The sequence below is a fragment of the Cupressus sempervirens genome, chromosome 10 (assembly GCF_028749045.1).
Source record: "Cupressus sempervirens isolate cs-2001-9-10 chromosome 10, ASM2874904v1, whole genome shotgun sequence".
In the NCBI taxonomy this organism is placed as follows: domain Eukaryota; kingdom Viridiplantae; phylum Streptophyta; class Pinopsida; order Cupressales; family Cupressaceae; genus Cupressus; species Cupressus sempervirens.
Genome location: NC_143127.1, coordinates 787,476,413 through 787,479,851, shown reverse-complemented (window position 1 = coordinate 787,479,851; position 3,439 = coordinate 787,476,413).

Below are 3,439 nucleotides of genomic sequence, written 5' to 3'. Positions count from 1 at the left end.
CTTATCAAAGCTGGTTACCATTGGCCTAATATGGAGCAAGAGGAAATCAAATATGCTAAGTCCCATAAAAAATGCTAGCTCCATGGGAATTTGATTCATGCTCCAACCATGAAGCTAATTCCATCTATCACACTGTGGCCATTTCAACAATGGGCCTTTGATCTCGTGGGTCAGATTCACCCATCTTCTTCAAATGGAAACAAGTTCATTATCATAGCTATAGACTACACTACATGGGTAGAGGTAGTCCCTCTCTCTGCAACAAATGGAAAAATTGTAGCTCTATTCATTCTAAATTACATCATATGCAAATATGGCGTACCATCCTCCATTACTTATAATGTAGGATAGTTCAAAAACAAGGATCTTAAAGAGTTGTGTTCAAAGTTTAGAATCAAGAAACATTGGTCTTCTATTTATTACCCCCAGGGCAATGGCCAAGCGAAAACATCAAACAAGGCTATCCTTAAGATCTTACATCGCACAGTCAACAAATCCAAAAGGGATTGACACCCTCAGATTAATCCAAATTTATGGGCTTACAGAACTAGTATCATAACTCCAATGGGAACAACACCTTTTTCTTTGGCATATGGAGCGAATGATGTGCTTCCAATTGAGGTCGAGACCTCTATTTTGAGAATCTCCATGAAAGGCCTCATTACTAATGATGACTATAGAATATCTCAACTTCAAGAGCTAGAATTATTAGATGAACATCGATAAGTGGCATGTGATCATCTTCGAGCTTACAAAAAATACATGTCTAAGAGCTACAACAAGAAAGTCAAGCCACATGACTTCCAAGTGGGTGATCTCGTCCTAAGGGAGAACCCTAAAAATTAACAACAATGACTACATAAGGGAAAGTTTGAACCCAATTGGCTTGGTCCATACACAGTTACTGTAGTATTTGGATCTGGTGCTTACCAACTTTCAACAATTGAGGGCGAATTGCTCAAGGAGTCAATCAACACTCTTCACCTGAAGAGGTTCTATAGCTGACATGCTTTCCAAAGCTCTTTTTTACATACTTAAAATTCTTTAAAAAATCATTATCTTGGTGAAAACCTAGCAATAGGCACCTTGATAATACCAAAAAAAAGTGGAAAAAAAAACAAAAAAAAGAGAAAAAATTCAATTTTTTTAAAATTTAAAAAGTGTCATTGATGAAAATCTGGAAAATAGGCATCATGGTAGTAAAAATTGAATCTCTTCTAAGAAGGTGAAAACCTAGTAAATAGGTGCCTCTTATTTCAAATGCTACATCTGGCAATGCATCTTCTAGCTCTTGTACAATTGCTTTCTTGCTTTAGTTTGTTGCTTTCGCTCACACATCCATGGTTGAATCTTGTCATAGTCTCAGGGGAAACAACCTATGGTCTTCTAGAACATCTCTTAAGCATCAGTCACCAATTTTTCTAACTACATCTGCCTACTATCGCCCGTGTTACTACAGAGATTTCTCTCGAAGATCTCTTAAGTGTCAAACACCAATTGTTATAATTATGTTTGCCTACTGTTGCTCATGTTACTACAAAGATTTCTCTTGAAGATCTCTTAAGTGTCAGTCACTAGTTGTTCTAACTGCGTCTACCTATTGTTGCTCACTTTACTATAGAGATATCTCTTGAAGATCTCTTAAGTGTCAGTCACCAATTGTTCTAACTGTGTTTGCCTACTATCACTCATGTTACTATAAAGATTTCTCTCAAAGATCTCTTTCGTGTCAGTCACTAGTTGTTCTAACTGTGTTTGCCTACTATTGCTCACATTACTACAAATATTTCTCTCAAAGATCTCTTAAGCGTTAGTCACCAGTTATTCTAACTGTGTCTGCCTACTATTGTTGGCGTTACTATAGAGATTTCTCTCAAAGATCTCTAAAATTTCAGTTAGTAGTTGTTCTAACTATGTCTACCTACTTTTTCTCATGTTACTACAAAGATTTCTCTTAAAGATCTCTTTTGTGTTAGTCACTAATTGTTCTAACTGCATCTACCTATTATTGTTCACATTACTCTAGTGATTTCTCTCGAAGATCTCTTTTGCGTCAGTCACCAGTTGTTCTAATTGCATCTACCTACTATCACTTAGCTCCCCATTGACATTCTTCTCAATTAGGATTTCTCTATGATGTCAGTCACCAGTTGTCCTAACTGAGTCTATCTATTATCATCACCCTACTAAAGAGATTTCTTTCACATATGTTCTGAACATTGACACTCATCAATCCCATAAAATTGAAACTAAACTGAAAATATTAAACTTGTTTGAGATATGTTGAGCTTTTCTTTGTTTTTTTTTCTTTCACTTTATCATTCTCCTTTGAGAAACTCAATGATGCCACTTTTGACTAGAGAAGTGATGACTGGGGGCATGATCTTTTCTTTATTTTATATTTGATATTTTAATTCCACCGATCTGAAGCATTCATATAAAAGGGGTGTCCACTATAAGAGCCTCTATCTCATGTTGGATGGTCATGTGTACCTCGACTCATTTTATATGGACTCTTAACTGAGGTTGGTTCTTTTCCTTGCTTGTTTGAGTGAATTCTCTATGCTACAGTAAATACTAATACTCATCCTACTAAGTGAACGTATGGGTCATTGTGAGTATACTTAGCACACTTCTGTCTTAGGTTACAAATGCAAGGGTCATTGTAGACATAATCTTTACCGATTACTTAGCATGAGAAGGATCTCTTGTGTGTCTAGTGTGTCTACACACAAGAAACATTCTGGCATCCTAGCATTTATACTTTGATGCTTATGTTCATTTGCTATATCAAAAGAAACAAATCTTCTAGTCATTTTGGCTTCTCGTGCCTCGAATGGTTACATTTAATCTCGATAAAACTAGGACATGTGTCATATTCATATTCTCATGATTGCAAATGTTAGTGGGGATTGTATGACATTCATGGGTCTAACTAAACACTTGGTGATGATACTTCTATAATTTCAGTAACTTGACCTAGGGATGCATCTAGCATAGGGTTGCACTGCATACCCCACTTGCATAAGAGCACATGTTGATCACTACTTTACTTGCATCTTTTGGCATGAGAGTTTGTTAGTTTCTTCAAAGTATCATCCTTCTTCATGACTGCACAAATGATTGACTAATCACCCTCTTGGCTACTTTGGCTGCTCTAAACCTATTTTCATGATCAAATTCAAAATCTAACACACTTAAACAACTCAAAAACACACTTTAAAATTTTGGGATCAACATGATAAACACTTGTGTAGTCCATTTTTCTGATGCTTTCTGAATCTTCAAATATTTTCAAATCACATTTTTCTTCAAATTCTTCAATTTTTTTTGAAAAGTCAACTCAAGTCAAATATGGTCAACTTTGGTCAAACCTTTTCTTCTAAACCTCAAAATCACTCCAAATCAACTATTTTATTCTTTCTCTTCAGTTCAGAAT